Consider the following 27,070-nt stretch of genomic DNA (forward strand, 5'->3'; position numbering starts at 1 on the left):
TGTGTTACAGTGTACAGTGCATTGCGGTGTCCAGTGCGTTACAGAGTACAGTGCAGTGCGGTGTCCAGTGTGTTACAGAGTACAGTGCATTGCAGTTTCAGGTATACTTACAGTACATTAATAAATAATGATGGTGAAGCGCTAATAAATATAATAAACAAATTAAATAAATGACACAAAGTGCTAAATACGTGATAATCACTGTGATAAAGTGCAAAGCATAAAAGGGTCCTAAATGAGGACCTATACAAAGTGCAAGTACACACATGTGCAAAAAACGTCCATGCAAAAATTGTAGATGTAGGTGCTTCAGTTGTCACTCCAAAAAAACTTCCTGTGCTTGTGCAACACACAGGTGGATCACTATCTGTAAATAGCCAAAATGCCCCCTCACCTCCTTACCAAGACCCCTCAGGGCCACAACGCTTTACACAGCAACACTTTTCCACACCATGCAGCTTTAAATTAACCCGGCTCCGATGGCTCCTCATTTTAAGTTCTTCCTTCTAATGGTGGTCACCGCAGCAAGAACTCATAGATATGTACCATTAAATCAAGGCCATAAGGGAGTAAACAGAAGAGACCTCCATAGAGCAACTCTTATTTATTCATTATAAAGCAAAAACGCCAAGAAAACACTCACAACTGCTGAAATTCAAATAAGCAGTTTCCCATATGCTATGGGTGTATTGCAGTCAATAGGAGTACCAAGATGGCGCCGACCGGATGTGCGTCACCACGCTCTACGTGTTACGTCACGATTTGGACACGTGACTTCCTCAGGATATATTCAGTTCTATTTCTATTCACCTATTCAGTTTAATTTCATATTTGTATATAGATATAAAAACAATATACTGTAAATACCTTTTTCCCCTTTTTTGAAAGTGATCACATACCCTCTGTTCTCAGCTGCATAAGAGCTGGGGGAGGAGAAAAGCTGGGGGACGAGAAACAGCAGCACACTGACATTTTCCATGAAAGTCTGTGCAGGGGTGGGGTTGGGAGATGTCAGGACAAGTCTGATCATTGGAGGAGAGCAGGCTGAGGTCTCAGCACAGCTAGAGATTTGACAAAAACGTGCTCTCCTGCCTAGTGTGGTCAGTATTAATAGGAAAGCAGTGGGACTGGCAGGAACACCATGGATTTCACACAAAGAAAGCACAGATCAGGAATATGAAATGTTGGGTTAAAATATTCTTTAAGTAACACAGAGTTAGTTTGTAATAGGCAGGTACTTCCTGTCTCTGCTAGCTGGGTAAAAATCCCCAATCAGAGGACTGTGATATAAGGCTGAGTTTCCATAAGGTAGAGGCCAAATTTATCCACATGACCTTTCATACAGGAGCTCCTGTTGCTGTACTTCATCCAGACCAGAAGCAGAGATTTTCAGGCAAATGTTCCTGTGTTCTTAAAATTTAACTGTAGCTGTACATAGCCTTTTATGTTTGTATCTGAATCCTGGTGACAGATGTGTCTTTGTTCTATTATTATTTCACATGCACAATGCCAGATACCCAGGTCAGTGCAGCAGTGTACACGTAGTGGTCATCTTGCAGTAAATTATTAGGTGAACCCTTTTAAAATAGAGTGTATATGAGTGCCCCTTACATTGATGGTCAGTACAGAAGTACCCCCTTACAATGGTGGTCAGTGAAGAAATGTCCCCTTATATTGTTGGTCAGTGAAGAAATGTCCCCTTATATTGTTGGTCAGTGAAGAAATTCCTGCTTTGCATTGGTGAACAGTGAAGGTGTGTGTTCCTCCTTACATTGGTGGCCAGTGAAGGTTTGCCCCCTTACATTGGTGGTCAGGAAAGAAATGCCATCATATATTGTTTGTTAGTGAGAACGTGCCCCATACATTGGTGGTCAGTGAAGGCGTGCCCCATACATTGGTGGTCAGTGAAGGCGTGCCCCATACATTGGTGGTCAGTGAAGGTGTGCCCCATACATTGGTGGTCAGTGAAGGTGTGCGCCATACATTGGTGGTCAGTGAAGGTGTGCGCCATACATTGGTGGTCAGTGAAGATGTGCCACCTTACATTTGTGGTCAGTAAAGAAATGCCCCCTTGTGTTGTTGGTCAATGAAAAGGTGCCCCCTTATATTAGTGGTCAGTGAAGAGTGCCCCCTTACATTGGTGGTAAATGAAGAAGTTGGTGCAGCGCTAAACAAATGCCATTATATAAATGGACATAACCCTAAAACTAATAAATAAATACATATATATATATAACACAAATACATGCATGCAAGGATGACCCCCTGTCAATCCCCAGTGGGGGGAAACGTGACCATATATTTAGGATGGTTAATATACACATGCAAAGGGACAACACACTGCAGCAAGTGATAAAAGTGAATAAGTACAGTCCACTTCAAACAAAAACGGTGATTCTTCAGAACGTGAGAGTGCCAATAGTGCCACAATCCTACAATGGTCTGAGTGCCTCCTCACCTCCCCGCATCGACCACAAGGGCCAATACGCCTTGATAATATATAGGGTATAACCCTCAGATGTCAGCCGATCACAGATCCACAGTAGATTCCACCTCAAGTACTGTGTTCCAAAAACCACCTCCAGCCGCTGTTAATGGTGGTAATAAACCACCAGGCGATGCTCAGAAACACAAAACAAAAACTCCCATAGCGTGATACTGTAATTTTACTTATAAAGCATAGATACAGAGTTCCTACTCACATTTCCACATAAGATTAAAAGCATATGACAAGTCCTCATGTAGTCCTGGTACTGCGGGTGTACCTGGAGTCCCAATATGGCGCGTACGTCGGAAGTGACGTCACCGCGTACCGGAAGTGTCGTCAGGGCGTGCCAACGCGTTGCGTCACGGGTACACGTGACTTCATCACGGGTACACGTGACCCTGATGAAGTCACGTGTACCCGTGACGCAACGCGTTGGCACGCCCTGACGACACTTCCGGTACGCGGTGACGTCACTTCCGACGTACGCGCCATATTGGGACTCCAGGTACACCCGCAGTACCAGGACTACATGAGGACTTGTCATATGCTTTTAATCTTATGTGGAAATGTGAGTAGGAACTCTGTATCTATGCTTTATAAGTAAAATTACAGTATCACGCTATGGGAGTTTTTGTTTTGTGTTTCTGAGCATCGCCTGGTGGTTTATTACCACCATTAACAGCGGCTGGAGGTGGTTTTTGGAACACAGTACTTGAGGTGGAATCTACTGTGGATCTGTGATCGGCTGACATCTGAGGGTTATACCCTATATATTATCAAGGCGTATTGGCCCTTGTGGTCGATGCGGGGAGGTGAGGAGGCACTCAGACCATTGTAGGATTGTGGCACTATTGGCACTCTCACGTTCTGAAGAATCACCGTTTTTGTTTGAAGTGGACTGTACTTATTCACTTTTATCACTTGCTGCAGTGTGTTGTCCCTTTGCATGTGTATATTAACCATCCTAAATATATGGTCACGTTTCCCCCCACTGGGGATTGACAGGGGGTCATCCTTGCATGCATGTATTTGTGTTATATATATATATGTATTTATTTATTAGTTTTAGGGTTATGTCCATTTATATAATGGCATTTGTTTAGCGCTGCACCAATTTTCTATAATTTATTCATACACTTTTGGTTAAAGAGGGTGCTGGCTGCTTAGTTAGTTTTCATTCATCTGAAGCGCAAGAGGTTTTATTATATATTTTTGGTAAATGAAGAAGCACACCCTTGCATTGGTGGTCAGTGAAGGTGTGCTCTCTTACATTGGTGGTCAGAAAAAAATGCCCCCATATAGTGTTAAACAATGAAAAGGTGTCTCCTTACATTAGTGGGAAGTGAAGATGTGCTTCCTTACATTGATGGTCAGTGAAGAAGCACCCCCTAACATTAGTGGTCAGTGAAAAAGCACCCCCTAACATTGGTGGTCAGTGAAGATGTGCCCCCTTACATTGGAGTCAGTGTTTTGTGTGCTTCCTTACATTGATGGTCAGTGAAGAAGCACACCCTTACATTGGTGGTCAGTGAAGATGTGCCCCCTTACATTGGTGGTCAGTGAAGATGTGCCCCCTTACACTGGTGGTCAGTGAAGATGTGCCCCCTTACATTGGTGGTCAGTGAAGATGTGCCCCCTTACATTGGTGGTCAGTGAAGGTGCGCTTCCTTACACTGATAGTCAGTGAAGAAGCACACCCTTACATTGGTGGTCAGTGAAGATGTGCCCCTTTACATGGGTGGTCCGTGAAGATATGCCCCCTTACATTGGTGGTCAGTGAAGGTTTGCCTCCTTACATTGTTGATCAGTGGAGAAATGTCTTCTTATATTGTTGGCCAGTAAAGAAATTCTCCCTTACATTGATAGTCAGTGAATAAGCACACCCTTACATTGGTGGTCAGTGAAAATGTGCCCCCTTACATTGGTGGTCAGTGAAGATGTGCCCCCTTACATTGGTGGTTAGTGAAGATGTGCCCCCTTACATTGGTGGTCAGTGAAGATGTGCCTCCTTACATTGGTGGTCAGTGAAGATGTGCCTCCTTACACTGGTGATCAGTGAAGATGTGCCCCCTTACATTGGTGGTCAGTGAAGAAATGCCATCATATATTGTTTGTTAGTGAGAACGTGCCCCCTTATATTGTTGGTCAGTGAAGGCGTGCCCTATACATTGGTGGTCAGTGAAGGCGTGCCCCATACATTGGTGGTCAGTGAAGGTGTGCCCCATACATTGGTGGTCAGTGAAGATGTGCCACCTTACATTTGTGGTCAGTAAAGAAATGCCCCCTTGTGTTGTTAGTCAATGAAAAGGTGCCCCCTTATATTAGTGGTCAGTGAAGAGTGCCCCCTTACATTGGTGGCAAATGAAGAAGCACACCCTTGCATTGGTGGTCAGTGAAGGTGTGCCCTCTTACATTGGTGGTCAGTGAAGATGTGCCCCCTTACATTGGTGGTCAGTGTATGGTGTGCTTCCTTACATTGATGGTCAGTGAAGAAGCACACCCTTACATTGGTGGTCAGTGAAGAAATGTCCCCTTATATAGTTGGTCAGTGAAGAAATGTCTGCTTCGCATTGGTGAACAGTGAAGGTGTGTGTTCCTTCTTACATTGATGGCCAGTGAAGGTGCGCCCCCTTACATTGGTGGTCAGGAAAGAAATGCCATCATATATTGTTTGTTAGTGAGAACGTGCCCCCTTATATTGTTGGTCAGTGAAGGCGTGCCCTATACATTGGTGGTCAGTGAAGGTGTGCCCCATACCCATACATTACTGGTCAGTGAAGGCGTGCCCCATACATTGGTGGTCAGTGAAGATGTGCCACCTTACATTTGTGGTCAGTAAAGAAATGCCCCCTTGTGTTGTTGGTCAATGAAAAGGTGCCCCTTATATTAGTGGTCAGTAAAGAGTGCCCCCTTACATTGGTGGTAAACGAAGAAGCACACCCTTGCATTGGTGGTCAGTGAAGGTGTGCTCTCTTACATTGGTGGTTAGAAAAAAATGCCCCCATATAGTGTTAAACAATGAAAAGGTGTCTCCTTACATTAGTGGGCAGTGAAGGTGTGCTTCCTTACATTGGTGGTCAGTGTATGGTGTGCTTCCTTACATTGATGGTCAGTGAAGAAGCACACCCTTACATTGGCGGTCAGTGAAGATGTGCGCCCTTACATTGGTGGTCAGTGAAGATGTGTGCCCTTACATTGGTGGTCAGTGAAGATGTGCCCCCTTACATTGGTGGTCAGTGAAGATGTGCCCCCTTACATTGGTGGTCAGTGAAGATGTGCCCCCCTACATTGGTGGTCAGTGAAGATGTGCCTCCTTACATTGGTGGTCAGTGAAGATGTGCCTCCTTACATTGGTGGTCAGTGAAGATGTGCCCCCTTACATTGGTGTTCAGTGAAGAATTGCCATCATATATTGTTTGTTAGTGAGAACGTGCCCCCTTATATTGTTGGTCAGTGAAGGCGTGCCCCATACATTGGTGGTCAGTGAAGGCGTGCCCCATACATTGGTGGTCAGTGAAGGTGTGCCCCATACATTTGTGGTCAGTGAAGATGTGCCACCTTACATTTGTGGTCAGTAAAGAAATGCCCCCTTGTGTTGTTGGTCAGTGAAGATGTGCCTCCTTACATTGGTGGTCAGTGAAGATGTGCCCCCTTACATTGGTGGTTAGTGAAGAAATGCCATCATATATTGTTTGTTAGTGAAAACGTGCCCCCTTATATTGTTGGTCAGTGAAGGCGTGCCCCATACATTGGTGGTCAGTGAAGGTGTGCCCCATACATTGGTGGTCAGTGAAGATGTGCCACCTTACATTTGTGGTCAGTAAAGAAATGCCCCCTTGTGTTGTTGGTCAATGAAAAGGTGCCCCCTTATATTAGTGGTCAGTGAAGAGTGCCCCCTTACATTGGTGGTAAATGAAGAAGCACACCCTTGCATTGGTGGTCAGTGAAGGTGTGCCCTCTTACATTGGTGGTCAGTGAAGATGTGCCCCCTTACATTGGTGGTCAGTGTATGGTGTGCTTCCTTACATTGATGGTCAGTGAAGAAGCACACCCTTACATTGGTGGTCAGTGCAGAAATGTCCCTTATATAGTTGGTCAGTGAAGAAATGCCTACTTCGCATTGGTGAACAGTGAAGGTGTGTGTTCCTTCTTACATTGGTGGCCAGTGAAGGTGCGCCCCCTTACATTGGTGGTCAGGAAAGAAATGCCATCATATATTGTTTGTTAGTGAGAACGTGCCCCCTTATATTGTTGGTCAGTGAAGGCGTGCCCTATACATTGGTGGTCAGTGAAGGTGTGCCCCATACCCATACATTGGTGGTCAGTGAAGGCGTGCCCCATACATTGGTGGTCAGTGAAGATGTGCCACCTTACATTTGTGGTCAGTAAAGAAATGCCCCCTTGTGTTGTTGGTCAATGAAAAGGTGCCCCCTTATATTAGTGGTCAGTGAAGAGTGCCCCCTTACATTGGTGGTAAACGAAGAAGCACACCCTTGCATTGGTCGTCAGTTAAGGTGTGCTCTCTTACATTGGTGGTCAGTGAAGGTGTGCTCTCTTACATTGGTGGTCAGAAAAAAATGCCCCCATATAGTGTTAAACAATGAAAAGGTGTCTCCTTACATTAGTGGGCAGTGAAGGTGTGCTTCCTTACATTGGTGGTCAGTGTATGGTGTGCTTTCTTATATTGATGGTCAGTGAAGAAGCACACCCTTACATTGGTGGTCAGTGAAGGTGTGCGCCCTTACATTGGTGGTCAGTGAAGATGTGCCCCCTTACATTGGTGGTCAGTGACGATGTGCGCCCTTACATTGGTGGTGAGTGAAGATGTGCCCCCTTACATTGGTGGTCAGTGAAGATGTGCCTCCTTACATTGGTGGTCAGTGAAGATGTGCCTCCTTACATTGGTGGTCAGTGAAGATGTGCCCCCTTACATTGGTAGTCAGTGAAGAAATGCCATCATATATTGTTTGTTAGTGAGAACGTGCCCCCTTATATTGTTGGTCAGTGAAGGCGTGCCCCATACATTGGTGGTCAGTGAAGGCGTGCCCCATACATTGGTGGTGAGTGAAGGTGTGCCCCATACATTGGTGGTCAGTGAAGATGTGCCACCTTACATTTGTGGTCAGTAAAGAAATGCCCCCTTGTGTTGTTGGTCAGTGAAGATGTGCCTCCTTACATTGGTGGTCAGTGAAGATGTGCCCCCTTACATTGGTGGTCAGTGAAGAAATGCCATCATATATTGTTTGTTAGTGAGAACGTGCCCCCTTATATTGTTGGTCAGTGAAGGCGTGCCCCATACATTGGTGGTCAGTGAAGGTGTGCCCCATACATTGGTGGTCAGTGAAGATGTGCCACCTTACATTTGTGGTCAGTAAAGAAATGCCCCCTTGTGTTGTTGGTCAATGAAAAGGTGCCCCCTTATATTAGTGGTCAGTGAAGAGTGCCCCTTTACATTGGTGGTAAATGAAGAAGCACACCCTTACATTGGTGGTCAGTGAAGGTGTGCCCTCTTACATTGGTGGTCAGTGTATGGTGTGCTTCCTTATATTGATGGTCAGTGAAGAAGCACACCCTTATATTGTTGGTCAGTGAAGAAATGCCTGCTTCGCATTGGTGAACAGTGAAGGTGTGTGTTCCTTCTTACATTGGTGGCCAGTGAAGGTGCGCCCCCTTACATTGGTGGTCAGGAAAGAAATGCCATCATATATTGTTTGTTAGTGAGAACGTGCCCCCTTATATTGTTGGTCAGTGAAGGCGTGCCCTATACATTGGTGGTCAGTGAAGGCGTGCCCCATACATTGGTGGTCAGTGAAGGCATGCCCCATACATTGGTGGTCAGTGAAGATGTGCCCCCTTACATTGGTGGTCAGTGAAGATGTGCCCCCTTACATTGGTGGTCAGTGAAGATGTGCCCCCTTACATTGGTGGTCAGTGAAGATGTGCCACCTTACATTTGTGGTCAGTAAAGAAATGCCCCCTTGTGTTGTTGGTCAATGAAAAGGTGCCCCCCTTATATTAGTGGTCAGTGAAGAGTGCCCCCTTACATTGGTGGTAAATGAAGAAGCACACCCTTGCATTGGTGGTCAGTGAAGGTGTGCTCCCTTACATTGGTGGTCAGTGAAGATGTGCCCCCTTACATTGGTGGTCAGTGTATGGTGTGCTTCCTTACATTGGTGGTCAGTGAAGAAGCACACCCTTACATTGGTGGTCAGTGAAGAAATGTCCCTTATATAGTTGGTCAGTGAAGAAATGCCTGCTTCGCATTGGTGAACAGTGAAGGTGTGTGTTCCTTCTTACATTGGTGGCCAGTGAAGGTGCGCCCCCTTACATTGGTGGTCAGGAAAGAAATGCCATCATATATTGTTTGTTAGTGAGAACGTGCCCCCTTATATTGTTGGTCAGTGAAGGCGTGCCCTATACATTGGTGGTCAGTGAAGGTGTGCCCCATACCCATACATTGGTGGTCAGTGAAGGCATGCCCCATACATTGGTGGTCAGTGAAGATGTGCCACCTTACATTTGTGGTCAGTAAAGAAATGCCCCCTTGTGTTGTTGGTCAATGAAAAGGTGCCCCTTATATTAGTGGTCAGTAAAGAGTGCCCCCTTACATTGGTGGTAAACGAAGAAGCACACCCTTGCATTGGTGGTCAGTGAAGGTGTGCTCTCTTACATTGGTGGTTAGAAAAAAATGCCCCCATATAGTGTTAAACAACGAAAAGGTGTCTCCTTACATTAGTGGGCAGTGAAGGTGTGCTTCCTTACATTGGTGGTCAGTGTATGGTGTGCTTCCTTACATTGATGGTCAGTGAAGAAGCACACCCTTACATTGGCGGTCAGTGAAGATGTGCGCCCTTACATTGGTGGTCAGTGAAGATGTGTGCCCTTACATTGGTGGTCAGTGAAGATGTGCCCCCTTACATTGGTGGTCAGTGAAGATGTGCCCCCTTACATTGGTGGTCAGTGAAGATGTGCCCCCTTACATTGGTGGTCAGTGAAGATGTGCCTCCTTACATTGGTGGTCAGTGAAGATGTGCCTCCTTACATTGGTGGTCAGTGAAGATGTGCCCCCTTACATTGGTGTTCAGTGAAGAATTGCCATCATATATTGTTTGTTAGTGGGAACGTGCCCCCTTATATTGTTGGTCAGTGAAGGCGTGCCCCATACATTGGTGGTCAGTGAAGGCGTGCCCCATACATTGGTGGTCAGTGAAGGTGTGCCCCATACATTTGTGGTCAGTGAAGATGTGCCACCTTACATTTGTGGTCAGTAAAGAAATGCCCCCTTGTGTTGTTGGTCAGTGAAGATGTGCCTCCTTACATTGGTGGTCAGTGAAGATGTGCCCCCTTACATTGGTGGTTAGTGAAGAAATGCCATCATATATTGTTTGTTAGTGAAAACGTGCCCCCTTATATTGTTGGTCAGTGAAGGCGTGCCCCATACATTGGTGGTCAGTGAAGGTGTGCCCCATACACTGGTGGTCAGTGAAGATGTGCCACCTTACATTTGTGGTCAGTAAAGAAATGCCCCCTTGTGTTGTTGGTCAATGAAAAGGTGCCCCCTTATATTAGTGGTCAGTGAAGAGTGCCCCTTTACATTGGTGGTAAATGAAGAAACACACCCTTGCATTGGTGGTCAGTGAAGGTGTGCCCTCTTACATTGGTGGTCAGTGTATGGTGTGCTTCCTTGCATTGATGGTCAGTGAAGAAGCACACCCTTATATTGTTGGTCAGTGAAGAAATGCCTGCTTCGCGTTGGTGAACAGTGAAGGTTTGTGTTCCTTCTTACATTGGTGGCCAGTGAAGGTGCGCCCCCTTACATTGGTGGTCAGGAAAGAAATGCCATCATATATTGTTTGTTAGTGAGAACGTGCCCCCTTATATTGTTGGTCAGTGAAGGCGTGCCCTATACATTGGTGGTCAGTGAAGGCGTGCCCCTTACATTGGTGGTCAGTGAAGATGTGCCCCCTTACATTGGTGGTCAGTGAAGATGTGCCCCCTTACATTGGTGGTCAGTGAAGATGTGCCTCCTTACATTGGTGGTCAGTGAAGATGTGCCTCCTTACATTGGTGGTCAGTGAAGATGTGCCCCCTTACATTGGTGTTCAGTGAAGAATTGCCATCATATATTGTTTGTTAGTGGGAACGTGCCCCCTTATATTGTTGGTCAGTGAAGGCGTGCCCCATACATTGGTGGTCAGTGAAGGCGTGCCCCATACATTGGTGGTCAGTGAAGGTGTGCCCCATACATTTGTGGTCAGTGAAGATGTGCCACCTTACATTTGTGGTCAGTAAAGAAATGCCCCCTTGTGTTGTTGGTCAGTGAAGATGTGCCTCCTTACATTGGTGGTCAGTGAAGATGTGCCCCCTTACATTGGTGGTTAGTGAAGAAATGCCATCATATATTGTTTGTTAGTGAAAACGTGCCCCCTTATATTGTTGGTCAGTGAAGGCGTGCCCCATACATTGGTGGTCAGTGAAGGTGTGCCCCATACACTGGTGGTCAGTGAAGATGTGCCACCTTACATTTGTGGTCAGTAAAGAAATGCCCCCTTGTGTTGTTGGTCAATGAAAAGGTGCCCCCTTATATTAGTGGTCAGTGAAGAGTGCCCCTTTACATTGGTGGTAAATGAAGAAACACACCCTTGCATTGGTGGTCAGTGAAGGTGTGCCCTCTTACATTGGTGGTCAGTGTATGGTGTGCTTCCTTGCATTGATGGTCAGTGAAGAAGCACACCCTTATATTGTTGGTCAGTGAAGAAATGCCTGCTTCGCGTTGGTGAACAGTGAAGGTTTGTGTTCCTTCTTACATTGGTGGCCAGTGAAGGTGCGCCCCCTTACATTGGTGGTCAGGAAAGAAATGCCATCATATATTGTTTGTTAGTGAGAACGTGCCCCCTTATATTGTTGGTCAGTGAAGGCGTGCCCTATACATTGGTGGTCAGTGAAGGCGTGCCCCATACATTGGTGGTCAGTGAAGGCGTTCCCCATACATTGGTGGTCAGTGAAGATGTGCCACCTTACATTTGTGGTCAGTAAAGAAATGCCCCCTTGTGTTGTTGGTCAATTAAAGGGTGCCCCCTTATATTAGTGGTCAGTGAAGAGTGCCCCCTTACATTGGTGGTAAACGAAGAAGCACACCCTTGCATTGGTGGTCAGTGAAGGTGTGCCCTCTTACATTGGTGGTCAGAAAAAAATGCCCCCATATAGTGTTGATCAATGAAAAGGTTTCTCCTTACATTAGTGGGCAGTGAATGTGTGCTTCCTTACATTGATGGTCAGTGAAGAAGCACCCCCTAACATTAGTGGTCAGTGAAAAAGCACCCCCTTACATTGGTGGTCAGTGAAGATGTGCCCCCTTACATTGGTGGTCAGTGTATGGTGTGCTTCCTTACATTGATGGTCAGTGAAGAAGCACACCCTTACATTGGTGGTCAGTGAAGATGTGCCCCCTTACATTGGTGGTCAATGAAGATGTGCCCCCTTACATTGGTGGTCAGTGAAGATGTGCCCCCTTACACTGGTGGTCAGTGAAGATGTGCCCCCTTACATTGGTGGTCAGTGAAGATGTGCCCCCTTACATTGGTTTTCAGTGAAGATGTGCCCCCTTACATTGGTGGTCAGTGAAGATGTGCCCCCTTACATTGGTGGTCAGTGAAGATGTGCTTCCTTACACTGATAGTCAGTGAAGAAGCACACCCTTACATTGGTGGTCAGTGAAGATGTGCCCCTTTACATGGGTGGTCCGTGAAGATGTGCCCCCTTACATTGGTGGTCAGTGAAGGTTTGCCTCCTTACATTGTTGATCAGTGGAGAAATGTCTTCTTATATTGTTGGCCAGTAAAGAAATTCTCCCTTACATTGATAGTCAGTGAAGAAGCACACCTTTAGATTGGTGGTCAGTGAAGATGTGCCCCCTTACATTGGTGGTTAGTGAAGATGTACCCCCTTACATTGGTGGTCAGTGAAGATGTGCCCCCTTACATTGGTGGTCAGTGAAGATATGCCCCCTTACATTGGTGGTCAGTGAAGATGTGCCCCCTTACATTGGTGGTCAGTGAAGAAATTCCATCATATATTGTTTGTTAGTGAGAACGTGTCCCCTTATATTGTTGGTCAGTGAAGGTGTGCCCCATACATTAGAGGTCAGTGAAGGCGTGCCCCATACATTAGTGGTCAGTGAAGGCGTGCCCCATACATTGGTGGTCAGTGAAGGTGTGCCCCCTTACATTGGTGGTCAGTGAAGATGTGCCCCCTTCCATTGGTGGTCAGTGAAGATGCGCTTCCTTACACTGATAGTCAGTGAAGAAGCACACCCTTACATTGGTGGTCAGTGAAGATGTGCCCCTTTACATGGGTGGTCCGTGAAGATGTGCCCCCTTACATTGGTGGTCAGTGAAGCTTTGCCTCCTTACATTGTTGATCAGTGGAGAAATGTGTTCTTATATTGTTGGCCAGTAAAGAAATTCTTCCTTACACTGATAGTCAGTGAAGAAGCACACCCTTACATTGGTGGTCAGTGAAGATGTGCCCCCTTACATTGGTGGTCAGTGAAGATGTGCCTCCTTACATTGGTGGTCAGTGAAGATGTGCCTCCTTACATTGGTGGTCAGTGAAGATGTGCCCCCTTACATTGGTGGTCAGTGAAGAAATGCCATCATATATTGTTTGTTAGTGAGAACGTGCCCCTCTTATATTGTTGGTCAGTGAACGCGTGCCCTATACATTGGTGGTCAGTGAAGGCGTGCCCCATACATTGGTGGTCTGTGAAGGCGTGCCCCATACATTGGTGGTCAGTGAACATGTGCCACCTTACATTTGTGGTCAGTAAAGAAATGCCCCCTTGTGTTGTTAGTCAATGAAAAGGTGCCCCCTTATATTAGTTGTCAGTGAAGAGTGCCCCCTTACATTGGTGGTAAACGAAGAAGCACACCCTTGCATTGGTGGTCAGTGAAGGTGTGCCCTCTTACATTGGTGGTCAGAAAAAAATGCCCCCATATAGTGTTGATCAATGAAAAGGTGTCTCCTTACATTAGTGGGCAGTGAAGGTGTGCTTCCTTAAATTGATGGTCAGTGAAGAAGCACCCCCTAACATTAGTGGTCAGTGAAAAAGCACCCCCTTACATTGGTGGTCAGTGAAGATGTGCCCCCTTACATTGGTGGTCAGTGTATGGTGTGCTTCCTTACATTGATGGTCAGTGAAGAAGCACCCCCTTACATTGGTGGTCAGTGAAGATGTGCCCCTTACATTGGTGGTCAGTGCAGGTTTGCCTCCTTACATTGTTGATCAGTGGATAAATGTCTTCTTATATTGTTGGTAAGTAAAGAAATTCTCCCTTACATTGGTAGTCGGTGAAGAAGCACACCATTACATTGGTGGTCAGTGAAGATGTGCCCCCTTACATTGGTGGTCAGTGAAGATGTGCCCCCTTACATTGGTGGTCAGTGAAGATGTGCCCCCTTACATTGGTGGTCAGTGTATGGTGTGCTTCCTTACATTGATGGTCAGTGAAGAAGCACACCCTTACGTTGGTGGTCAATGAAGATGTGCCCCCTGACATTGGTGGTCAGTGAAGATGTGCCCCCTTACATTGGTGGTCAGTGAAGATGTGCCCCCCTACATTTGTGGTCAGTGAAGATGTGCCCCCTTACATTGGTGGTCAGTGAAGATGTGCCCCCTTACATTGGTGGTCAGTGAAGATGTGCCGCCTTACATTGGTGGCCAGTGAAGATGTGCCCCCTTACATTGGTGGTCAGTGAAGATGTGCCCCTTACATTGGTGGTCAGTGCAGGTTTGCCTCCTTACATTGTTGATCAGTGGATAAATGTCTTCTTATATTGTTGGTAAGTAAAGAAATTCTCCCTTACATTGGTAGTCGGTGAAGAAGCACACCATTACATTGGTGGTCAGTGAAGATGTGCCCCCTTACATTGGTGGTCAGTGAAGATGTGCCCCCTTACATTGGTGGTCAGTGAAGATGTGCCCCCTTACATTGGTGGTCAGTGTATGGTGTGCTTCCTTACATTGATGGTCAGTGAAGAAGCACACCCTTACGTTGGTGGTCAATGAAGATGTGCCCCCTGACATTGGTGGTCAGTGAAGATTTGCCCCCTGACATTGGTGGTCAGTGAAGATGTGCCCCCTTACATTGCTGGTCAGTGAAGATGTGCCCCCTTACATTGGTGGTCAGTGAAGATGTGCCCCCTTAAATTGGTGGTCAGTGAAGATGTGCCCCCTTACATTGGTTGTCAGTGAAGATGCGCTTCCTTACACTGATAGTCAGTGAAGAAGCACACCCTTACATTGGTGGTCAGTGAAGATGTGCCCCCTTACATGGGTGGTCCGTGAAGATTTTCCCCCTTACATTGGTGGTCAGTGAAGATGTGCCCCCTTATATTGGTGGTCAGTGAAGATGTGCCCCCTTACATTGGTGGCCAATGAAGATGTGCCCCCTTACATTGGTGGTCAGTGAAGATGTGCCCCCTTACATTGGTGGTCAGTGAAGATGTGCCCCCTTACATTTGTGGTCAATGAAGATGTGCCCCCTTACATTGGTTGTCAGTGAAGATGTGCCCCCTTACATTGGTGGTCAGTGAAGATGTGCCCCCTTACATTTGTGGTCAATGAAGATGTGCCCCCTTACATTGGTTGTCAGTGAAGATGTGCCCCCTTACATTGGTGGTCAGTGAAGATGTGCCCCCTTACATTGGTGGCCAGTGAAGATGTGCCCCCTTACATTGGTGGTCAGTGAAGATGTGCCCCCTTACATTGGTGGCCAGTGAAGATGTGCCCCCTTACATTGGTGGTCAGTGAAGATGTGCCCCTTACATTGGTGGTCAGTGCAGGTTTGCCTCCTTACATTGTTGATCAGTGGATAAATGTCTTCTTATATTGTTGGTAAGTAAAGAAATTCTCCCTTACATTGGTAGTCGGTGAAGAAGCACACCATTACATTGTTGGTCAGTGAAGATGTGCCCCCTTACATTGGTGGTCAGTGAAGATGTGCCCCTTACATTGTTGGTCAGTGAAGATGTGCCCCCTTACATTGGTGGTCAGTGAAGATGTGCCCCCTTACATTGGTGGTCAGTGAAGATGTGCCCCCTTACATTGGTGGTCAGTGCAGGTTTGCCTCCTTACATTGTTGATCAGTGGAGAAATGTCTTCTTATATTGTTAGTAAGTAAAGAAATTCTCCCTAACATTGGTGGTCAGTGAAGTAGCACACCCTTTACATTACAGGTCAGTGGTGAAGACCGCCCCTTTATTCAGGTCAGTGGAAGAAGGACCCTCTTACATTAGTGGTTGACAAAAGTTGATTTTGAGAGTGAGAATGCAGACCAGCCAACCACACAATTCCATTGTGTTCATGACATACTGGGGTTGATTTACTAAACCGAAGCATGTAAAATCTGGTGCAGCTCTGCATAGAAACCAATCAGCTTCCAGGTTCTTTTGTGAAAGCTTAGGCCTAGTTCACACTGACTTTGAAAGCAGGCATTTGAAGGAGCGTTTATAATGTTCCTCAAACGCCTATGCAAATGATACTATGGGCAGCACACAGTGCTGTTCACATTAACAAAACATGAAGTGTTAGCATCATGTTGCTTCAAAATTGAAGCCTCATGTTGAGTCAGGAGGAGTTTGAAGCCTTTCAAAGCCTCCCATTCAAGTTTATGGTGATGCTCCTCAAACGCACTGGAAGGAGTTTGCGAGGCATTTGCATTGCTGTTGCAGAGCATTAATAACATTACAGTTTATTTAGTTTGTGGTGTGGTTTTAATGCTTGTCAAATGCTTATAAAATGCTTCAAAACTGAACATAGGGTGTTTGGGGAGCGATTTTAGCATTTGTAAAATGCCAGTCTAATGCCCCGTACACACTATAAGAAAATCGGATGAACGTATTTGTCCGACGAGCAATCATGCAATTTTCTGACAGTGTGTACATCATTTTCAACAGCCGATTCCGATCTTACGAACGAAAATTAACGATGGTGCAAACATCAAAACGTTTGTTTGAACAGAACGAACGATTTTCATTTAATGTGTACTGTTTTCGTACGAGAAGAATTGGATACAAAAGACCGCGCCTAATCGGAAGCTGCTTATGACCCGGAAGAACCTGAAGAAAATAATCACCAAAAAATATTCGTAAGCATTACAGCCATTACTGTCAGTAAACAGTTGTCTTCAACCCACCCCCCAAAAAACACACATTACATATACCACTGCATCACAATGAATGTGTTTGCATGTTGTTGTAAAAATAAAACCAGAATTCCAAAACCCATAATGGCAATTGCATTTTTTTCAGAACATTCAGATACGGTATCCATGACTATTTAAAAAATTTGTGACGAAAGATCCGTTGATGGGGGATAACAAATATGGCACCGAAAGGTGTGGCTACAGGGTCACAGGTACATTACATCACTTCCACAGCTACGCTATGACGCCTTTATCGTACAATATTTTTCTCATGCATAAAAAGCACATCGCTGTTGACCAGCTGTGTACAATCGATGATAATTGGACGATCGTTTGTCCGATATTCTTATTATGTGTACGGGGCATTAAGCTCATTAACGCCTGTCTAACGCCCATACTAAAGCTATAGAAGCATTTGGTAAGAGTTAGAAATTTGTCAAGTGGGAACAAGCAATTGAACAAGCTGAAGTTAGAAGCTGATTGGCTGCCATGCACAGCTGCACCAAATTTTTCACACTCTAGTTTTAGTAACTAAACCAGTATGAGTGTATCTTTAACTACTATCCGCGCTATAACTAACTAACGCGCTATAGCCGATCACGTGATGAGAGAAAAGGCCAATCACAACTGCCTTTTACCAATGCGATCAGCTGTGTCCAATGACACAGCAGATCATGGAGTAAATAAAGTTGCTGGTTATCGGCAGCACTTTCCTCATGCTGTCACAGCCTGAGGAAAGTACTGCTGATAACCGGCAGCTGTCACAGAGCAGGGTAGCACTGATCATTTGGGCACTGATGATAAGTGCCCTGATGATCAGTGCCCTGCAGTGCCACCCACCAGTGCCTCCCACCAGTGCCCAGCAGTGCCACCCACCAGTGCCTCCCACCAGTGCCCAGCAGTGCCACCCATCAGTGCCCAGTAGTGCCCCCCATCAGTGCCACCCATTAGTGCTGCTCAGCAGTTGCGCCCATCAGTGCCGGCTGTCAATGCCCCGCAGTGCCATCAGTCAGTGCCTCCCACCAGTGCCACCCATCAGTGCCCAGTAGTGCCCCCATCAGTGCCACCCATTAGTGCTGCCCAGCAGTTGCACCCATCAGTGCCGGCTGTCAATGTTTAGCAGTGCCATCAGTCAGTGCCCCCCATCAGTGCCACCCATTAGTGCTGCCCAGCAGTTGCGCCCATCAGTGCCGGCTGTCAATGCCCAGCAGTGCCATCAGTCAGTATCACCCATCAGTGCTGCCTATCAGTGTCCATCAGTGCCACTTATCAGTGGCCATCATTGCTGCATATCAGTGCAGCATCATCAGTGCCTCCTCATTAATGCCCTCCAGTGATGCCTTATCAGTGCCAGCTCATCAGTGAAGCCTATCAGTACTCATCAGTGCTGCCTATTCATGCCACCTCATCAGTGCCCATAAGTTCTGCCTATCAGTGTACATCAGTGTTGCCTATCAGTGCCCATCAGAGCTGCCTATCAGTGCAGCCTCATCAACGCACATCAGTGAAGGAGAAAAATTACCTGTTTGCTAAATTTTTTAATAGAAACAAAGAAAACCTTTTTTTTTTCAAATTGTTTTGCACTTTTTTTGTTTATAGTGCAAGAAATAAAACACCCAGTGGCGATTAAATACCACCAAAAGAAAGCTCTATTTGAGTGAAAAAAATGATAAAAATGTCATATGGGTACAGTGTTGCATGAACGCACAATTGTCATTCAAGATGCGACAGCGCTGAAAGCTGAAAATTGTCCTGGGCAGGAAGAAGGTAAGAGACCACGGTAGGCAAGTGGTTAAAAATGTTTGAACTATCCAGTTAAAGAAGGCAGTCTGAAATATGAAGCGTTGTACATATTCATTTCCTATAGGACAGGTGTAGGACAAGCTGTCGTTTTTTGTCAGAATAAATATCACTCTGGTTATTGGAGAATGATGGTGATGTTGTATACATTTCTATCCAAAAGGTGGCAGTAGCAGCACATGCAGCTACAGATAAGCTGGTTTTTGGACATGGATGCACTGTTTATGGGAAGAATAGTTAAAATAATAGGGAAAAGCAGGTTATTTTTGAGTAAAACCTACAGAAAAAAAAATAATTCTGACCCTTTTACAGACAAACAAGACACCCACTGTGGTGATTTAGCCAGCAGTGGTACAGATAATGACATGCCTTATTAGATCCACTAAAAATACTTTTTTGATGTTAAAGTGACATTTCTCACGAAGTTAAATAGTTTGTAATTCCATTGTAATGCTTTTCTGCATAATCTCAGAATGTAATAGGCTGCTTTAAAGCTTAAATCCAGGTATGGAATTTATTGTATCTTTTATTGTTCTGTCTTGGACCAATGTTGGTATGCATAGGCCACACCTGTGGGACAGCTGTGGAAATGGAGAATCGCTGTAGTAGTCATTGCTACTACAGTGATCGCCACTATATTTGGGTCCCATTTTGTATGGGCCCCATTAACAGAACACCTTTCAATTTCTAAATAAATGCAAAGCATTCTCTGACTGGATGAGGTGGAGAGGTGGGGCATTGACATCATGAACTCCACCTTATCCAGTCATGCATTCATCAAGAAAAATGCAAGGAGTTCTGTGGATGAAGCCCATGCCAAGATATCGGTGATCACTGCGCTGCCCTGCTGCATAGTGAACACAGGGGGTTACATGCAAGGCAACAGACTCCATTCACAGAACACCAGAACATTGTTCTCAGTGAATGCAAAGTATTCTCTGATTGCATAAGGTGGAGATTGTGATGTTACTCTCCTTCATCCAATCAGAAAACACCTTGCAGTCACTGAGAAGAAGGCATTTTGTGAAAGGCGCTCATGCCAAGCAGGCCCTGGAGGACAGCAGCAGTCATTGTAGTAGTGGTGACTACTACAATGATTCTCCACCTTCACAGTGGTTCCACAGGTATGGAAAATGCAGGCTTGCATTGTTCAACTTGGACTATGTAATAACATCCATACCTGGTGATCACCTTTAAAGTGGCATTAAACCCAAAAGCAAACATTTATTATATTACAACTTACCCATTCTTAGATGTGATGGCTGCATTTGTTTTCTTCTTTAGGTTTTCTTTCCTTTTTTTTTCCTCTGTTGATCTAGCAAATACTGTAAGTCTGATGTTTCTTCAACAGAACAAGCTGTCCTGCAAATTTAGCAGTTAGAAAAATGAGACAAACCATTTACTACTGACATGGGTGCTTACAATGATCAGCTTTTATTTATTTATGTAAAACCTTTATTCCTAAAGGAGCTTGTGGGGGTTTCCTCCTAAACTGCAAAGACATGCTGGTAGGTTATATGGCTCCTGGTCAAACTGGCCTCAGTATACAGTATCTCCCATAAGTGAGTACACCCCTCACATTTTTGTAAATATTTGATTCTATCTTTTCATGTGACAACACTGGAGAAATGACACTTTGCTACAATGTGACATAGTCAGTGTACAGCTTGTATAACATGTAAATTTGCTGTCCCCTCAAAATTACTCAACACAGCCATTAATGTCTAAACCGCTGGCAACAAAAGTGAGTACACCCCTAAGTAAAAATGTCCAAATTGGGCCCAATTAGCCATTTTCCCTCCCTGGTGTCATGTGACTCATTAGTGTTACAAGGTCTCAGGTGTGAATGGGGAGCGGGTGTGTTAAATTTGGTGTTATCACTCTCACTCTCTCATACTGGTCACTGGAAGTTCAACATGTCACCTCATGGCAAAGGACTCCATGAGGATCTGAAAAAAAGAATTATTGCTCTACATAAAGATGGCCTAGGCTATAAGAAGATTGCTAAGACCCTGAAACTGAGCTGCAGCACGGTGGCCAAGACCATACAGCAGTTTAACAGGACAGGTTCCACTCAGAACAGACCTTGCCATAGTTGGCCAAAGAAGTTGAATGCACGTGCTCAGCGTCATATCCAGAGGCTGTCTTTGGGAAATAGACGTATGAGTGCTGCCAGAATTGCTGCAGAGGTTGAAGGGGTGGGGGGGTCAGCCTGTCAGTGCTTAGACCATACGCCGCACACTGCATCAAATTGGTCTGCATGGCTGTCATCCCAGAAGGAAGCCTCTTCTAAAGATGATGCACAAGAAAGCCTGCAAACAGTTTACTGAAGACAAGCAGACTAAGGACATGGATTACTGGAACCATGTCCTGTGGTCTGACGAGACCAAGATAAACTTATTTGGTTCAGATGGTGTCAAGCGTGTGTGGCGGCAACCAGGTGAGGAGTACAAAGACAAGCGTGTCTTGCCTACAGTCAAGCATGGTGGTGGGAGTGTCATGGTCTGGGGCTGCATGAGTGCTGTCGGTACTGGGGAGCTACAGTTCATTGAGGGAACCATGAATGCCAACATGTATTGTGACATACTGAAGCAGAGCATGATCCCATCCCTTCGGAGACTGGACCGCAGGGCAGTATTCCAACATAACGACCCAAACACACCTCCAAGACCACCACTGCCTTGCTAAAGAAGCTGAGGGTAAAGGTGATGGACTGGCCAAGCATGTCTCCAGACCTAAACCCTATTGAGCATCTGTGGAGCATCCTGAAACGGAAGGTGGAGGAGTGCAAAGTCTCTAACATCCACCAGCTCTGTGATGTCATCATGGAGGAGTGGAAGAGGACTCCAGTGGCAACCTGTGAAGCTCTGGTGAACTCCATGCCCAAGAGGGTTAAGTCAGTGCTGGAAAATAATGGTGGCCACACAAAAAAATATTGACACTTTGGGCCCAATTTGGACCTTGTCACTTAGGGGTGGACTCAGTTTTGTTGCCAGCGGTGTAGGCATTAATAGCTGTGTGTTGAGTCATTTTGAGGGGACAGCAAATTTACATGTTATACAAGCTGTACACTCACTACGTCACATTGTAAAAAAGTGTCATTTCTTCAGTGTTGTCACATGAAAAGATAGAATCAAATATTTACAAAAATGTGAGGGGTGTACTCACTTCTGGGAGATACTGTATATATGTAGGCATAGAAGATAGGGACCTGTAAGCTCCTTGATGGCAGAGAGTGATGTGAATGTACAATATATACGCAGTAGGTAAACTGTTGGTGTGTTATAAATACCTGTAAGAAATAAAAGATCATGTTGTTTGCCAGAGAAGCTGACACTCTATTGCAACTTAGAGGCAGATCATTTTGAGAGAAAAGTCTTCCAGCACAGTTAGCATTTTGGATTGTAGACAAGCTGACAATTTAAGACAAGGTCAAGGATCATAACAACGCTCCGGTATTGTTTGATAAAACAGTGTTAGGTTTTGTGTGCTGCAATTTTAACAGTTGCTGCTGGCATAGGTTTCCATTGATTAAAAAAAAACATGGGGGAGAAACACTGCCATAAATTCTGTTGGTGTTGTAGGAGATCCCAATGTCCAGTTGCTTACATACATCTTCCTAGCTATACAGTTGCTTACATATATCTTCCTAGCTATATCCTAACTGACTACATTGGATTCTAGGTTTCTTTCGAACAGGAAGCTATTTTTTACTACCCTCTGAAAATCAATCTGCGGTTGATCACTTTACAGAGGGGGCAGAGCAGCTGACAGGCATTCAGGAGGCGCATTTACTGCCTTTTTTTTTTTTATTGCCAAATAGCTTCCCTTAATAAAATCCTTCATGAAATACATTTCTCAGAAATTTTTAACCTTAGTAAAATTCATCAAATGTATCACAACATTACTTAATTGTTAATATTCATAGAAAACACTTACCCTTCGTGTGTCTGTCAGGAATGGACTTGCCAATAATGGTGGGACTCACCTGCCTTGTGGGCTGCAGTACCAGGGCTGGCAAGCGGGTGCTCTCAGCAATCAGAGACTCACCCCTGCAGTCAGCCAAACACCTGAAGCTGATTGCAGGGGTTGTATTTAAGGAATGGCCAGACTCACAGTCAGGGCCTTGGTGTGTGTTTTTCCATGGGCCCCTGTATCTTGTGTTCCTGTTCCTGTTCCTGCCTGACTTGTTGCCCACCCTGCCTGATCCTGACCTCTGTTGACTTCTCCTGTTTGATCCCTGGATTGTGACCCTGACCATTCTCTGCCTGACCCTCTGCACCACGCTGCCCATGAGTTACTGAACCCAGCTTGTGACCCCGACCACTCTCCCGCCTGTTCCTGGTACTCCGTTTGCCCATTTGCTACTGACCTGGCCTGCCTGACGACTCTTGCATTGTATGTATTGTTATCTGTAGGTGTTTGGTTTGGTTTGGCCTTCTATCCACTACAATTTCCCTCTCTGGTCACTATGATTCTTTTATATCAATGCCTACTCTCCCGCTCTGTGATCATTCTCCACATCCCTCCATACCTTCTCTCCTTAAAGTTCACTACCATTTCCTACATACACAACTATGAGACAGAGACAGGGAGTAAGAGAGAAGGGGGTGAGAGAGGGTAGGGTGAGGGGGTGGGTAAGAGAGGTGGGTTAGAGAGAGAGGGGATAGAGGTGAGGTGGGAGGGGCCAAGAGGGAGAAAGAGGGGGGAGAAATGGAGGGAGAGGGGGAGAGTGTAGGGTTAGGGGGGTAAGAGAGGTGGGTGAAAAAAAGAGAGAGAGGGGGGTGAGAGGGGGTAAGAGAGGTGGGTGAGAGAGGGGAGTGAGAGTGATGGGAGGTGGGAGGGAGAGAGGGAGGTGAAAAAAAGGGGGAGAGGAGAGACAGAGGTGAGGGGGGGTGAGAAAGGGGGTAAAAGAGAGAGGAGAGTGGGGAGAGATTGCGGCTTACCAGTCCTTAAATAAAGTGACTAAATTATTTCTGTTTCAGTTTTTTTTTACTTTTGTTTTCTTCCTGGTAATCCAGAAAATAATGCACGTCCTGTCCTAGAATGGCTATGCTCACTTATTTGTGGAAGGAGCCAAGAGTGTCACCCAGGCTGGATTTCAAACATGCCCACTTTTGTTCCTTTCCATTACATGGAGGATGGGAAGAGTAAAAATGTACAAAAGAAAAATAGACTGTTTAAGCTTTAAGTCCACCTCCCAAGAAGTGGAAAGGACACAGTATTTTCTGTACTTGCTGAAACTGTTCTTAGCTTAAAAAAGAAACCGAATGCAGTCACCACATCCATGAACTGATAGACTACAATATTAGGTATATTACATGTTGGTTTCTTGTTTTTTTTATCTTTAAAGCTGTCTTGTGTATGCTGTGGGCGAGTGGGTTCAGCCTCCATACCTCATAACCTTCTAAGGAAATGGACCCTCCAGGCAGAAATGAGAAAAAAAGATAAGGCATATCTTTTGTCATCTCTTTATTTATTGAATCTTACATTGCAACAAAGGATCTCTTTTTTTGCTATTGGTATGCACATGCAGGTACTGGAAAATAGTATGTGAGGTCAGGCAGTTGAGAGGAAAATGACTGCCAATTTCAGGAGATGTCTGACCCTTACTCTCCAGCTGAAGCTTATAAGAGGGTGTAGTGTCAGCTCTGAAGGAGCTGCTGGATGCTTGGATCCCTCTGTTCCTGGAGCTGATGACTCCCTATACAATATCACACTCTTCAACACACCTTGAAGGTAAGATAAAGATTATTTATTCAGGCTACATGCTCCGCAGGGTAAAACAAGAAGAGTTTCAATAAGCATAACAATTTAAACAGCTGGTACCAGTAAGATGGATTGCAAGCTACATATCAACAGATTATGTACAGAGTATACCCAACAATGCAGTTCAAGGAGGCATAGCTCTGGACTTTAAGTCTCTGACCTTATGAAAAGCCTATTAAGGGTACAGATCCTCCTTACCCCCACAATCAACTGCTCAGAGGTCAAACAGCTCTTGTTTGCCAGGGTTGGGGCCATTGTATGTTGTGGAATATTCAAATTCATTTTTGTAATCACGGAAAGAAGAAAGGAGCTCCCCAAAGAAATGAGTCCCAAATATCCTAATAAGAAAGCAACACTATCCCTTTAAATAGGTAGAAGAGAAAGTCAGTCAGTGGCCAAGAACCATCTGAACAGAAGTACGTAACCCACAGAGGGTCAAGGGTCAGGAGTACATATGCACACAGTGCAGGAATCATGAGTACATAAAGCAGAGTGCAGGGGTCAGTAGCACATAGTAAATAAATAAAAATTGCAGCACTATTCAAAAAAGCAAAAGTCCAGTAAATCAGAAAAAGTTCCAGTAAAAAAAGTCCCAAATGTATTCCCACGATCCAACATCACCAGGACACCCGAATGGTTAGCCTCTTACCAGAAATTCTAACCGAAACAATAATTAATATAAGAAACTAAAATGGGAGATGAATATGTGTAAATCATGGAACCAGCAATCCTCATCCAGATAGATAACTATCCTGCTTTCAAAGATCTGAAAATGGTCCTAAAAGAAGACTCCCATCCAGTATGTAGCACTTAACACACAGAGTACAGGGCTCTGGAGTACACAGTGCACAAAGTGCAGGGGTCAGGAGTATGCAACATACAGCATGCAGGGGTTAGGAGTACGTAACATACAGAATGCAGGGGCCAGCAGTAAATAATGCACAGAGTTCAGGGGTCAAGAGCACATGGAACACAGATTCCAGGGTTCAGGAGTACAAAATGCACATTTCACAGTGGTCAAGTGCACTTATTGTACCCTTTCACTACCCCCTTCCCAAGTATATAATTTTTTGCTTCAAGCTAAAAACCTACGCAAACTAAAATGTGTTTTTCCTCCCAATACAACCCCCTCCCCACAGTACAAATCCTCCCTTCCAGTTCCAAAATCTGGACACATGGAAATTCTGAACTTGAATGGGGTGAGGGGTAGTATGGGATACCCTGTAACTGAAGAAATAAATAACTCGAGGACTCCTTAGCAGTCTCACTGAACTGCACCAAAGAGAATGTCCTACAAAATTTTTATGCTGGCAGTGATTATGGCTCCTTCCAGAGACTAAAAACTATGCACAGTCACTGACCTTTCAGCATTGGGGTCATCTACTCACACAGTCACAGGATCATCGGCTGCCTCCGACTGACATCCACCAGGCTCTTTTAAGTTAGGGAGATGCAGGCTCACACCACCATAGAACACCTGGACTCGTTCTTACCAACTTCTTCCTGGCTATCTTCAGTGAGCTTCTCCAGACCCAATTTGATTCCAGGACTTAAACCTACGAATAGGCCTTCCAGTTAAGCCTAGCTGGGACCTCGATGACTTCACAATGGCTTTTCTAGCACTCCTGCCCCAGTGGCAGAGCCCCTACACAGGGGTCTCATCCAGCAGGACTGTACCCAGGAACACTGCACTGCTGCCTCAGGCATCATACTATTTATTGGCTTTCCAACCACCTACTGGGCACAATTCCCAGGGATTGGCTGGAGTCTCATAAATATTCAGGCTTCCTACTCTGTTCTTCCTCCTACTCTAGTTCCCCAGTATGCCTTTTTTGTATTCTGGGGAGGAATAATGCCCCATTGTTGGTGTCAGTGGGAGGAATAATGCCCCATTGTTGGCGTCAGTGAGAGGAATAGTGCCCATCATTGGTGTCAGTGAGAGGAATAGTGCCCCATCGTTGGTGTCAGTGGGAGGAATAGTGCCCCATCGTTGGTGTTAATGAGAGGAATAGTGCCCCATTGTTGGTGTCAGTGGGAGGAATAGTGCCCCATCATTAGTGTCAGTGGGGGGAATACTGCCCAAGGGCCAGATAAAGGTAAAAAGGGTCCCCGGGCCACAATTTGGAGACCACTGCTCTAGAATACAAGGGGAAACAATCAGAGCAATAGCCTGTGAGACAATGAGCAGCCCTAAATAATCAACCCCTGCTCCTCTAATTACAAAGGAACTAGCTAAATTCAACCAGCCTAGACTATGCTAGGAGAGTACTACACCAGAAACTGCCCCACACAAATGTATAATGGCTGAATAATGAAGCCATTGAAACCAAAAAACAAGCAATGGCAAACATTAAGTAACACTTGATAAATAAAATCAGAAATCCTTCAAAAATACATAATAGACCTCTAATCTAATTGATAGCCTAAAGTTGGTTTTGCTATGCATTTTAGAGTGGGGAAAGGGCAAAGGTAGATGTATTATCTTTCTAAGAAGATAAGACTACATGAAAGTCAGCCAGAAAAAATTGCCTGGTTTCACCTTTTGCTAACTTGACTCATCTCTCGAAAAGAATCTGCAAAAATGGATTCATTTAATGTGGGAACAGGCAATCGCTTTCTTTTGCTGCTAGTCTCCACTTTTAACTTGCTCATATTTTTTACATTGATAAGAAGCTCTTTCAAGTCTTTTTTTTTCTTTTTTGATTTGGGGCCTCTACTCTTTTAAGACTGGGGGAGAGAGAGAGAGGTGTGTGTACGTGTGTGTGTGGGGGGGGGGGGATAAAACAGCTAACGTACAATCGAAAATGGT

Source organism: Staurois parvus, unplaced genomic scaffold (assembly GCF_062004578.1).
Source record: "Staurois parvus isolate SC_StPar_1 unplaced genomic scaffold, SC_StPar_1.0 ptg000432l, whole genome shotgun sequence".
Classification (NCBI taxonomy): Eukaryota; Metazoa; Chordata; class Amphibia; order Anura; family Ranidae; genus Staurois; species Staurois parvus.